We start from the raw sequence: 12,814 nt of genomic DNA, 5'->3' as shown, positions 1-12,814 counted from the left end.
GAAACTAGACCCCCAAGGAGATTATCTAGATGTGTGGTGAGCACTTTAACCCACCAAGTGCTTCACAGAAGTTTATAACGTAAAGCTGTGAAAATAAAAAATCATATTTTTTTCCACAAAAATGATATTTTCATCCAAAATGTTTACTTTCACAAAGGTAACAAGAGAAATTGGACCACCAAAGTTGTTGTGCATTTTGTTTTGAGTAGTCGGATACTCCATATGTGGGGGGACCACTGTTTGGGCGCATGGCAGAGCTTGGAAGGGAAGGAGCACCATTTTGAAATGCAGACTTTGATAAAATGGTCTGCGGGCATCATGTTGCATTTGCAGAGCCCCTGATGTGCCTAAACAGTAGAACCCCCCCACAAGTTACCCCATTTTAGAAACTACACCCCTCAAGGAACTTAACTAGATGTGTTGTGGGAACTTTGAACCCCCAAGTGTTTCACTAAAGTGTATAGCACAGAGCCGTGAAAAGAAAAAATCAAATTTTTTTCTACAAAAATGATTTTTTTTAGCCCTCAATTTTTTATTTTCCCAAGGGTAACAGGAGAATTTGGACCCCAAAAGTTGTTGTCCAATTTGTCCTGAGTGCACTGATACCCCGTATGTGGGAGAAAATTACTGTTTGGGCACACGTCGGGGCTCAGAAGGGAAGTAGTGATGTTTTGGAATGCAGACTTTGATGGAATGGTCTGCGGGCGTCATGTTGGATTTGCAGAGTCCTTGATGTGCCTAAACAGTAAAAAACCCCACAAGTGTACCCCATTTTGGAAACTAGACCCCCCAAGGAGCTTATCTAGATGTGTGGTGAACACTTTGAAGCCGAAATACTTCACAGAAGTTTATAACGCAGAGTCGTGAAAGTAAAAAATCTTTTTTTTTTCAACAAAAATGATTTTTTTAGCCCCCAATTTTTTATTTTTCCAAGGGTGTCCAATTTTGTCCTGAGTATGCTGATGCCCCATATATGGGGGTAAACAACTGTTTGGGCTCACGGCAGAGCTCAGAAGGGAGGGAGCACCATTTGACTTTTTGAACGCAAAATTGGCTGGAATCAGTGGTGGCATCATGTCGCGTTTGGACACCCCCTGATGTACCTAATCAGTGGAAACCCCCAATACTAACTCCAACCCTAACCCCAACACACCCCTAACCCTAATCCCAACCCTAACCATAACCCTAATCACAACCCTAACCCCAACACACCCCTAACCCTAATTCCAACCCTAACGATAACCATAATCACAACCCTAACCCCAACACACCCCTAACCCTAATCCCAACCTTAACCCTAATCCCAACCTTAACCCTAATTCCAACCCTAATCCCAACACACCCCTAACCCTAATCTCAATCCTAACCATAACCCTAATCCCAACCCTAACCCTAATCCCAACCCTAACCCTAACATTAACCCTAATCCCAACCATAATCCCAACTCTAACCCTAAATTTAGCTCCAACTCTAACCCTAATTTGAGCCACAACCCAACCCTATCCCTAACTTTAGCCCAACTCTAACCCTACTGGGAAAATGGAAATAAATACATTTTCTTTATTTTATTATTTTTTCCTAGCTAAGGGGGTGATAAAGGGGGTTTATTTACTATTTTTTTTATTTTGATAATAATCTTTATTATTTTTTTTAATCACTATGATAGGGTCTATCACAGTGACTAAAGTGAACCAATAGGAAAAAGGCATACCAGGAGACACCAGGAGGTACAGTGGGGGATCAGGGACCCTATTTCTCTGTCGTCTGATGTGCGATCACATCAAAGAACAGAGAAATTAAATGGCAAATTGCGCTTTTATTTTTTGTGGTTGCCGTTATACGGTTAATAACGGCGATTGCAACCAGGGGGTCGGTAAAAACCAACCCGAGTTATGTTCTCTGGGGCTTCGGCTACCCCCCGCAGTCTCAGAGAAATTTCAACTCTGGGGGGGCGCTATACACTTTTTCCACTTTTTGGCTTAAGTACCCTTAACTACCGTCGTTAAAAGGCATATCGGCGGTCATTAAGGGGATAACATTGATTCAAGTAATATCCAATAAAACATCAGGCAGCCATGTATATTGTGAGAGCGAGCCCTAAAGGTAAGTAAATATTCATGGAATGTTAGGTTTAGATTAAAGAGGTTGTCTGACCCCGAAAACCAATTTCTTTTAGATAATCTGTGCTATATTGCTGTATATCACTCTATTCATTTTGTTTTTTGCTTCTATCTTTCGTTCCTCCTGAATTTCAATTCATTCCCTGCACCCAGTTTGCTTACATCTGGCTCTAATAGACCAGGCATCTTCCTTGGCTTATTTTTTAAGCTCACATCCAGAAGTAGCCTGAATCTCAGTGTCCAGCGTCACCCTCTACCCGCCCACTATACACTCATGGGTTGTTGGTATCTACCCCAGCACCACTCGCTGTTATTCATTCCATCATTGGAAGTGATAGATAAGCAATCCTGTGTTCTCATCTGTAGTGTAATAGTCTACTTCACATCACATCCACAGGGGTCAAGCAGCCGTCACATGTCCCCCACATTACCCCTGACATGTGACAGAGGAGCGATCCTCTGTACTCATCTGTAGTGCAACAATCTAGGTCACATTGACAGTGGTGACAGAGCCTTCACATGTCCCCCACATTGCCCCTGATATAGGAATACTGTGAAGTGAAAAGTCTATACTCACATGTGCGTGCAATATATATACTGTAAAATGTAAAAATGCAGAGTGGCGCCAGGTATTATAGGGTTAAAAGTACGGCTGCGAATACAAAAATCACCACCTAGGATTGTATTTAACAAAAAACGGCATAAAAGGATATAAAAATATATATCACAGTATTCGCGCTGATACAACCCGGTTAGGAGAGGATCAGATGTAACGGTCCATAAAGTACAAATAAAAAATATATAAAATATATAGTCAAACAATAAATGAAGTAACCGCTATGGTAGTTCAAATCATGTCTCATTCAAGGATAGTAAGAACATTCCTTTTGGTGCTGTATCGTGAAAAGCTTAGGATTAATTAAGTTCTTACCCGGATAGGGAGTCCATGCAGAATGAAGGAATACTTTGCTGAAGACTGCGGTCCAAGTGTTCAGCTAGTAAGCGATAGCTTCTCCGGCCGGTGACAGCATATCGCTCCTCTGAGCCCCACGTGTAGCAGCGTGCAAACAGGCAGGTTACCTCGTGCGCGCAGTGAGAACGACGCTGGAGTAAGACCGCGCACGTGACCAGAGGCTGAGTACGGATGGCGGTCGGGACCAAACAACCGACTCGTTTCAGAGACGTCTGTCTCCTTCCTCAGGGATGCACTCACCCTGTTTTGATGAACATACATTGATCTTATTCTATATGGATACATCGGCTCCACGGATGCTTTTGGACCGTATGGGATGTGGATTGCATGATAATATACAGATACCTATATCAGTACCGTCACGGAAACTCCTGACACCACCGTTGTGATATAAGAAGACATGGATCTTATTTAGGCACTGTGTATGGTATCCTGTTCTGATCTTCATTAATGCGGTGTGGTGGGAGGACAGAAACTCCTGTTCTGTATACCCGTGAGGACTACCGTGTATGATTATATCTTTCGCAATCCCCGGAATATGTGTTACCTTTAAGTTCTGGTTTGCCAGCACATTTTCCCTGGTCCAAAATGGCCGCTGTAGTGGTGCGCATGCGCGGTGGACTCCCGAGCAGACCGCTCCCCCAAAGGCATCTCTGAATAGCGACGCCCAGACTTCTGACGTCACGGGAGTTTTCTCCCTTTCTGTGGGTCGCTATGATAGCCGGAAGGAGAGCGGCACTGACGGGAGAATCCTCCCCCATGCGCCACATGTTCTGCGCGGCAATCAGCAGTAATTGGAGTATGGACATACAAAGCCCCCTTTTCTGTCAGTATCCACACAGCCCCCCGAAGAAGCTCAATACGCGAAACACGCGTCGGAGCTATCTGACAGACACCTCCAGCACGCGACTACACACATGGATAAGCACAACATGCGGCATGTTGTTTAGTCAGACTTGCACTTTACGGGCGTCTTGCAATATGGGTGGTTTGGAAAGGGATATGGCAGAGTAAAGTTTATGGGTTACTGGCTACTGAGCTCAGGTTTATTTCATTGTCCCCCTCTACCCTAGTATTGCTGGCACATTGTTTTGCCTTATTTAAGTAAACATTTCACATGCTGCTCCTGTTGGCACCCTTACGTATGATATGTGTGTGTCTCCGCGCAGCTGGTGTCTTCCAGTCATCTACCTGTTCCTCATCACTAGTATCATTGGTTTGTTTTACTATTTGTGTTTGTAGTTTTGTGAATAAAATGTATACGTTTCATATGAATTTGTTGTTGTCATGAATATTTATGGGGCATTATGCTCCTGGTTGATTATAGGATTATATGCATATGGGAGTTTTGCCCTCGTTTCCCCTTATTGGAATGCAATGGGCACTTTCTGTAGAAGGGATTGCTACATTAATAATTACGTCCGCAAGGTCGGTTTTTGTAATAAATTAATATCTAGAAAAAAGCCTAAAGTTGATAACATAGTACATGCCAAGTCCCTCATTTACCATATGTTTGTACCATCTATTTTGCAGTCCAGAAACTGATGATTTTTAAATGTAAACATAATTTCACGTTCTTATACAAGTAAATATTGTGTCTATTACATCTCCTGTGGAAGGAAAGAGTTGTAATGTAAAAAAAAGTTCCTAACTTCCTGTGGGTCCAGTTACTTCCTCTCATAAATATTACATTTTGCTTATCAGTTTCACCTACGTATGAGGGACTTTCACATTTAAATATAGGTTCCACCTACAATGAAAGAAAAATATAGAGTCAACCATGGAATTAGGATATATCAACATGTTACCAAAAATTCCATTACAAACATCCCACACCTTAAAGGATAGTATATAATGCAAAGAGAAGATTACAGAATGTATCTACGAAGGCAAAGACTCAAGAGAAGTCATGATGAGAGCAGCCTGCCTGATTGTGCTTGTGGCTCTATCACTGCAAGTCACCGGTTTCTCAATCTGTAAGTATTACTACAAAGCAATTATGCAAAGCATTATATAAATTGTCCTTTTCTGCCTACAATATATTGATTTTAGAGCAGTATTTACTGAGAACTAATTAAGTCAATTATTGTACGATTAAATATGTATTTTCTAAAACAGCCCCCTCTGATACACTGCAGATGAAAAATATAGGATTGAAAATACGGTACCTATGTTCTTGACACCAGAGAGGATTTTTAGTGAGAGGTAAATTGCAAAGTTGCAAAGTTGCTTGTTTCTACAAGCACTTTGCAATTTTACCAATTTAACAAGATGAAAAAACCCTTTTAATTGTTGCAGAACTTATTGGGGTGGTCTGGTCTTCATAAATTGTCACATATCCACTTGATAGGTAAGAACTGTTAGAAAGGTGTCACAATGGGACAAACACTGATCACCAGAACAGAGGACTTGTATCGTAGTGGCAAGATCACATCCAGGAGGTATAGGCATGTGTTAAGTCGGGTAGCTATATTTGTTCCTTGCTCTGATCCCATGTGACCATGTCACGTATTTTCCCCTAGTTAAATCCTATAAAATGTCCAGTAAACTGAGATATGTGTAGATTAAACTTAATCAAATGCAAAGAAAGGTGCATATAGTGTAAAGTGCTTCTTAACAGCGTGCATATACAGTTCAATCAGATAATGATAGAGTGTTTTACGTAGGAAAATAGGGATAGTGGAAGCACTCTCGCCACCTCAACGCACGTTTCGTTGGTCCCTCTACCATTATCTGATTGTACTGTATTCTGACTGTACTGTATATGCTCGCTAAGCATTAAGCAGCACTTTACACTAAATGCACCTTTCTTTGCATTTGGTTGTTTACTGGTCATGTTATAGGATTTAACTATAGCAAAATATGTGACATGGTCTCCTTTGACTAATATATGTCATTGCAGCCTCTGATATTATATTTGCCTATTCTATATGGTCATTTTAAACTATTTACCAAATAAAGATCAACATTTTTTACGTTACTTAAACTCTCTGTTTTTTATGGTGAATTTCCAAATATTCTGTATATACAGAAAACTAAGATCACATTATGATTTTGGGAATAAAACTTTTAACCAGTATTGTTTGTTTGGCCTACCTCTATCTTGTCATACTTATATTGCTTGCTTTTAACCTTTTTCATCTTTTTTTTAAATTTGTACTTTTCATTTCCATTTTAGATAAAGGCAGCAACATCTTAACATGCTGTAAAAGTGCGATCAATCGCCTTAATAGTGAAAACATAAAAAGCTATAACAGGACTGATGATAGGGCTTGTACAAACAAGGCATTTATGTAAGTATGATATATACTAGTATATATGTAACTATTCTGCACATTGAGAGGGATACACCTTCATATGACTTATAGCTAAGCCAGCTTTTCATACTAATCCTTTTTTAATCATTACAAATAGTTTGGTCCAAATATTTCAATTCATCCACCATAATGGAAAAAGGAGACAAAATGAGAGATGGAGCGAGATTATAGTTCTCATGTGTGATAGGCCATATTGTATTTTTCATCAATTGAAATAGAATTTGACACCTGGAGATTACAAAAAGACCTCCATCAAACCACCGTGGCTGCCACCAAGAATTCCGTTAATCGTTCATGAATGTTTCTTTGCGTCAGCACAGGCCAAATTTATTAAAACAGAAGTCTTCAGGGTTAGTCTCAATATCACTAATAGTTAAAATATAAAAAGTGTTTGAAAGAAAATCATGCAACTTTCATTACAAATCTTTCTTTTCTCAAGAATGGAGGGATTGGCACTAAAGCTGGATGTCCAGTGATCCAGCCAGCTTTATTAAAAAGAGCTTCTAAGCCATGTGCACGTTCATCCGCCATTGCTAGGCTGCGGCTTCAGCCAGTAATACAGACAAGGTGCATTAACAATAGAATTCATCTAGATCAGCACTGGATGATTGTGGTGATAGTTTGGCAGACGAATACACCTAACAAGTTTCCCTATAAAGCCTTATTGTAATGCAGCAGATGGAGACTAGCGTTTTCATCTGTTCATAATATTGCTAATTCTTACAGATTATAATCGTGAATATGGGACTCGTAAAGCAATTTTCCTACCAAATACATTTATCACCTGAGGGAGATAGCAGTTCTGCCAAGAAATGAAGTGAGAGAAGCAATTGTTCACCATACGCACAATGCGCCATATAAACGGGTGACATTGCGACTCCATTTGTTGAAATTAATTCTTGAATTAATGAGGGTCTGTACAGATGACCCACAATAATTTTACATTCACTCCCTATCCTACGAGAAAAATTATAAATGTGTTTAGTGGGAAACTCCATTTTGAATCCTAGTACAACATTTTTCTGCAGGTTTGGCACAAAATTAGAGAATAAAAATATTTCCAGTAACTTTGAAATCGGATTACATCCAGAGACGTAATGTTAAGCTCCTGGGGATCAATACAAAATCTATAATAAACCCCTCCCTATAGCTGATTCCCCTTTATGTGGCAGAGGCACAGTTCACATTAAATGATGCTTACCAGCGCTGTTTGGTACTTTGCGGTGTAAAACCCCAACCATTGCAGCACCTACACTTCAGCTGTTCCTGCCAGTCTTTGTCGACAAGCTGAAACAAAACACGTGAGCACAGCCGCTAAGGTGCACGGGTAGGTTCCCAAACCATATACGTGAATATACAAAGAACCCGGCACTCAACTTAAACTGAGAATTTTTTATTCTGTAGCACGAGCAAAACGTTTCGGCCTGGTCTGGCCTTCGTCAGTTACGTACTATGAGAGAACTGAGAATCCACTCAGTAAGTCTGTTGGATATGTAGATAAACACTGGAGGATTATGTCCGTTGTGAAAAGAAAAGAGGAAGCAGCACATCTGAATGCTGGTGCAGTGCGGGTCCTGACGCGGTGTCCACCGCTGTCGGCGAGATGCCGCGTCAGGACCCGCACTGCACCAGCATTCAGATGTGCTGCTTCCTCTTTTCTTTTCACAACGGACATAATCCTCCAGTGTTTATCTACATATCCAACAGACTTACTGAGTGGATTCTCAGTTCTCTCATAGTATGTAACTGACGAAGGCCAGACCAGGCCGAAACGTTTTGCTCGTACTACAGAATAAAAAATTCTCAGTTTAAGTTGAGTGCCGGGTTCTTTGTATATTTGTCGACAAGCTGTCATCATGTGATTACTGCAGCCAAATACACACCTCAACCATCACATAGCATACAACTGGCATAACTACTTAGCACTAAGCTATGATACCAGTAAGAATGACAGATGACCTCTGCAGCCAATCACTGGCATTATTACTAACATCATGCCACTGATTGACTGCAGCTGACAGGTGCTGTCAGCTTATCAATAAAGACCGCAGGGATCTCCAGAGCATCTGTACTTGGGATTAAAGAGGTGAGTAGTGTTTTTGTAATTTAATTTTTAATTATTTTTTTATTATTTAAATCACACAACTTATGTAAAAGCTATGACCTAATGACAGGTTCTTTTTAATGCAATGTGTGTTTTTATATAAAGATCCTGTTTTTAAATATTCTCCCTTATTTTTCAATTTATTTTAGTGTAGAACTGAAGACGGGTGAAAAAAAGTGTTTTAACGCAACCTCCAAAAATGTTTGTTCAGCTATTAAGAAATTTGACAGCAAAAAAACTCAAAGGAATGAAAAAAAATAGGTGCATGCCAATAATGATTCTCCAAACTTGCATGCCAACAAGTCTCCATAGCAAGACGTCAGCTGGACCGATAACATTTTGCGCTGCACCTCTTCTTCCGTAACTGTGTATTTTGTTCTTATTTTCCATTCAGGAAAAATATAAAGCTAAAAACTAAATGTGACATTTTCCAAAACAGTATAGTAAGCTAAAAAAAAGTTAATTGAATGATTATTAACCTAGAAGAACACTTTTTGTAACTGACACGTTTAATGTGCTTGATTTTGCTACTGGTATTTATTGTTTGTAGATTGTTAATTTATTTTACCTGTCCATGCTCTAGTTTAATTGTGTGATTGTGCTCAAAATAAAGTATTTATGTGTACATTTTGATTATCAGATTTTCTTTTTCTTTTTTTGAGGGGGGGTCATTTTTAGTTTACTTACAGTTAAATGCTGATCTGCTGTCTAGTACTGAAAATACAAATTAATATTTACCCAGTTTTCTCAAGTACAGCAACTTAAATTTTTCTACTCATAGTTCAATAGGCAGAACCTTGATTTTTAAGTCATTTTAACAACTTGTGGTGTTTTTTTAATTAGTTTATTGATGGCTTTTTAAAAATGCAGCATGCTCAAAGGCTGGCATTTTCTCTATAGACCACCATTGTATTGTTTCAGCCAGGGCTGTTGTCCCCTAAGCTGGCATCCTGTAGAATGTCAAATCTGTGTCTCTTGTGATGGAGCCATGATCTGGCAGATATCCTGTAGAGTGTTCCGGGATGTGGTCTTGCAAAGAGTCTCTGGTTCTCCTTGCAGAATGATAAAAATCCTTTCTTATACCCACATCTGTGTTACAGGTCATCATCCACAGGGGGGAGATTGGATGAGTTCAACGCTAATTCTTTGAGCATTTAAAGGGAACTAGTCATCCACCCCCCCACCCCCCGGTGTTTGTAACTAAAAGAGCCACCTTGTGCAGCACTAATGCTGCATTCTGACAAGGTGGCTCTTTTAGTTCGGGTCCCTGTTTTTTTGGGGGGGGCATGCGCAGTTGCGCTGCCCTTCGAACTTACAGCACAGGCGCCGGGGATGCTACTGAACGAAGAGGAGGCGGCGCCCACCTGTGCAAAGTTTTGATGACTCAATCTCAGTGTTTTTATTATTTTTTATTTGGGACAATACTGTATGTGTAGCAGTTACATCCCATCCCTTCTCTTGTTTTTATGTCCTATCTTTTTATGGCAATTATGGCTACAGTTGGGAGAGCCATGGTACAAATAGCAGATAAAGGCGGTTTTTACTTCCCTCTATACAATGAAACAGATAGACTCCACTGGCAAAACCAGGCAGCAAATGATTACAGATCTGCTGCAGGTTGATGCCGAGCAAGCCTGATAGCGAGCGCTGATGAAGGGGAGGCCAACAAAAGCATAGATGACACTGCTGCAGAAGTCCCACCTGAGGATGCCAGTCACATGAGCAAAGAGGGTAGCTCTTAGTAATACTGAGTGGCTGAGAAAGCTGAGCGACAAGTCAAATCCAACAAAAAGGCTGAGAGAGCTGAGCAACAAGCCAAACAATAGGCTGCTGAGCACGAGCGACAAGCTGAGCGTTGGTACCAGCTAAAGTTAGCCCAAGTCAACTGGGAGCCACATCAAGCAGTGAGTCCAGCAATGCCAACCACTGAGCATTTTCCTGTGATGGAAAGGAATGGGGACTTGAACATATTTCTGCAGGGATTTGAAAAGGCCTGCAAACAGTACCAGCCTCCTGAGGACCAGTGGGCCCAATATTTAACCCCAGGACTTTGAGGCAAAGCTTTGGAGGTATTCGTCTCTCTCCCTTGAGACCAAGATGGAGACTGAGGCCATCAAGTGGGCCCTGATAAAGAAGTACCAGCTGACTCCTGAGATGTACCACAAAAAGTTCCGGGCCCTCCAGCGTGGACCACATGACAGCTACAGTCTTAAGGAGGAAAGGCTCAGAACCATGTCATGATTCTCAATGGTGAGAGAACATAGCCCAGCATATATGAGAACTAGCTCTTGGAAGACTGAAACTATACTGACCATGAACTAAACCTGCCGCACAACTAGAAGTGGCCGGGTAGCATGCCTACGTTTTTTTATCCCTAGATGCCCAGCGCCAGCCGGAGAACTACCTAATCCTAGCAGAGGAAAAGACAGTCCTGGCTCACCTCTAGAGAAATTTTCCCAAAAGGCAGACAGAGGCCCCCACATATATTGGCGGTGATTTTAGATGAAATGACAAACGTAGTATGAAAATAGGTTTAGCAAAATCGAGGTCCGCTTACTAGATAGCATGAAGACAGAAAGGGCACTTTCATGGTCAGCAGAAAACCCTATCAAAACACCATCCAGAAATTACTTTAAGACTCTAGCATTAACTCATAACACCAGAGTGGCAATTTCCGCTCACAAGAGCTTTCCAGACACAGTAACGAAACAGCAGCTGTGAACAGGAACAAAATGCAAAAACACACAAGGACAAAAGTCCAACTTAGCTGGGAGTTGTCTAGTAGCAGGAACATGCACAGAAAGGCTACTGATTACATTGATGACCGGCATGAAACTGACAGAGGAGCAAGGTTATATAGCGACTCCCACATCCTGATAGGAGCAGGTGAACAGAGGGGATGATGCACACAAGTTAAATTCCACAAGTGGCCACCGGGGGAGCCCAGAATCCAATTTCACAACAGTACCCCCCCCTCAAGGAGGGGGCACCGAACCCTCACCAGAACCACCAGGGCGATCAGGATGAGCCCTATGAAAGGCACGGACAAGATCGGAGGCATGAACATCAGAGGCAGTGACCCAAGAATTATCCTCCTGACCGTATCCCTTCCATTTGACCAGATACTGGAGTTTCCGTCTGGAAACACGAGAGTCCAAGATCTTTTCCACAACGTACTCCAACTCACCCTCAACCAACACCGGAGCAGGAGGCTCAACGGAAGGCACAGCTGGTACCTCATACCTGCGCAACAATGACCGATGAAAAACATTATGAATCGAAAAGGATGCAGGGAGGTCCAAACGGAAGGACACAGGGTTAAGAATCTCCAATATCTTGTACGGGCCGATGAACCGAGGCTTAAACTTAGGAGAAGAAACCCTCATAGGGACAAAACGAGAAGACAACCACACCAAGTCCCCAACACAAAGCCGAGGACCAACACGACGACGGCGGTTGGCAAAAAGCTGAGTCTTCTCCTGGGACAACTTCAAATTGTCCACCACCTGCCCCCAAATCTGATGCAACCTCTCCACCACAGCATCCACTCCAGGACAATCCGAAGATTCCACTTGACCGGAGGAAAATCGAGGATGAAACCCCGAATTACAGAAAAACGGGGACACCAAGGTGGCAGAGCTGGCCCGATTATTGAGGGCGAACTCCGCCAAAGGCAAAAAGGCAACCCAATCATCCTGATCCGCAGACACAAAACACCTCAAATATGTCTCCAAGGTCTGATTAGTCCGCTCGGTCTGGCCATTAGTCTGAGGATGGAAAGCAGACGAAAAAGACAAATCTATGCCCATCCTAGCACAGAATGCCCGCCAAAATCTAGACACGAATTGGGTCCCTCTGTCAGAAACGATATTCTCCGGAATACCATGCAAACGAACAACATTTTGAAAAAACAGAGGAACCAACTCGGAAGAAGAAGGCAACTTAGGCAAGGGAACCAGATGGACCATCTTAGAGAAACGGTCGCACACCACCCAGATGACAGACATCTTCTGAGAAACAGGCAGATCCGAAATAAAATCCATCGAGATGTGCGTCCAAGGCCTCTTCGGGATAGGCAAGGGTAACAACAATCCACTAGCCCGAGAACAACAAGGCTTGGCCCGAGCACAAACGTCACAAGACTGCACAAAGCCTCGCACATCTCGTGACAGGGAAGGCCACCAGAAGGACCTTGCCACCAAATCCCTGGTACCAAAGATTCCAGGATGACCTGCCAACGCAGAAGAATGAACCTCAGAGATGACTCTACTGGTCCAATCATCAGGAACAAACAGTCTAC

At 42.0% G+C, this 12,814-nt stretch overlaps 1 long non-coding RNA gene across 1 annotated transcript; it reads left to right on the top strand.

Moving 5' to 3' along the window:
• Window positions 1-4,929: 4,929 nt before the first annotated feature.
• Window positions 4,930-9,054, top strand: LOC143818290 (uncharacterized). The gene is made up of 3 exons (XR_013224442.1): window positions 4,930-5,069; window positions 6,272-6,386; window positions 8,664-9,054. It is a non-coding gene; the product is annotated as an uncharacterized LOC143818290 (long non-coding RNA).
• Window positions 9,055-12,814: the final 3,760 nt, after the last annotated feature.

This window comes from Ranitomeya variabilis, chromosome 3 (genome assembly GCF_051348905.1).
Source record: "Ranitomeya variabilis isolate aRanVar5 chromosome 3, aRanVar5.hap1, whole genome shotgun sequence".
Lineage (NCBI taxonomy): Eukaryota > Metazoa > Chordata > Amphibia > Anura > Dendrobatidae > Ranitomeya > Ranitomeya variabilis.
Note: the sequence above shows the minus strand (reverse complement) of the source record. Positions and strands in the feature narration are given on the sequence as shown.